The sequence below is a fragment of the Malurus melanocephalus genome, unplaced genomic scaffold, assembly GCF_030028575.1.
Source record: "Malurus melanocephalus ecotype Western Australia unplaced genomic scaffold, MMel_1.1 scaffold_2481, whole genome shotgun sequence".
Taxonomy (NCBI): Eukaryota; Metazoa; Chordata; class Aves; order Passeriformes; family Maluridae; genus Malurus; species Malurus melanocephalus.
In genome coordinates, this window is record NW_026625713.1 from 9,251 (window position 1) to 10,322 (window position 1,072).

Consider the following 1,072-nt stretch of genomic DNA (forward strand, 5'->3'; position numbering starts at 1 on the left):
TCTCGAAGGCAGCAGTGAGGGGCAGCATGAACTGCTCGTACTGATCCTCATCTTCCCCTGGGATGGGAAAAAATCATGGAAAATCAGGAGAAAAATCATGGAAAATCAGGAGAAAAATCGTGGAACATCAGGAGAAAAATCATGGAAAATCGGGAGAAAAATCGGGAGAAAAATCATGGAAAATCAGGAGAAAAATCGTGGGAAATCGGGAGAAAAATTATGGAAAATTGAGAAAAATTATGGAAAATCGAGAAAAATTCATGGAAAATCGAGAAAAATTCATGGAAAATCGGGTGAAAAATAGTGGAACATCGGGAGAAAAATTGTGGAACGTCAGGAGAAAAATTGTGGGAAATCGGGAGAAAAATTATGGAAAATTGAGAAAAATTCATGGAAAATCAGGAGAAAAATCATGGAACATCAGGAGAAAAATCGTGGAACATCAGGAGAAAAATTCATGGAAAATCAGGAGAAAATTCATGGAAAATTCTGTGTCCCTGGGTCAAACGGTGCCAGGGAGATGGAGGGAGCAGAGGTCTCCAGATGTTCTGAGGATTTCAGATGGTTGGGAATAAACTCTGCCAGCAGCAGGAAAATATCTGGGATTGAGGGTGGAAAAATTTATCCCCAAACTTGGTGGGATGGAAAAAATTATCCCCAAATTTATGGAAAGATTTGTCCCCAATTTTGATGGGAATGAAAAATTTATCCCCAGACATATGGAAAAAATGTTCCTCAAACTTATGAAAAATTAATTCCCAAACTTGGTAGGATGGAAAAATTTACTCCCAAATTTATGGAAAACTTTATCGCCAATTTTGGTGGGATGGAAAAACTTTATTTCCAATTTTGGTGGAATGGAAAAAATTTATGTCCAATTTTAGTTAGAATGAAAAATTAATCCCAACCTTGGTGGGATGTTCTCAGCAATGCGGCATCAACTCCACCCCTTCCCAATTCCCAATTCCCAATTCCCAATGTTTTCCTCCTCTCATTTGGGTTTTCCATCCTTTCCCAAATGTTGGAATTGTTTGGGAATTCCCAAAAAAAAGCCCCCCAGTACCTAAATCCA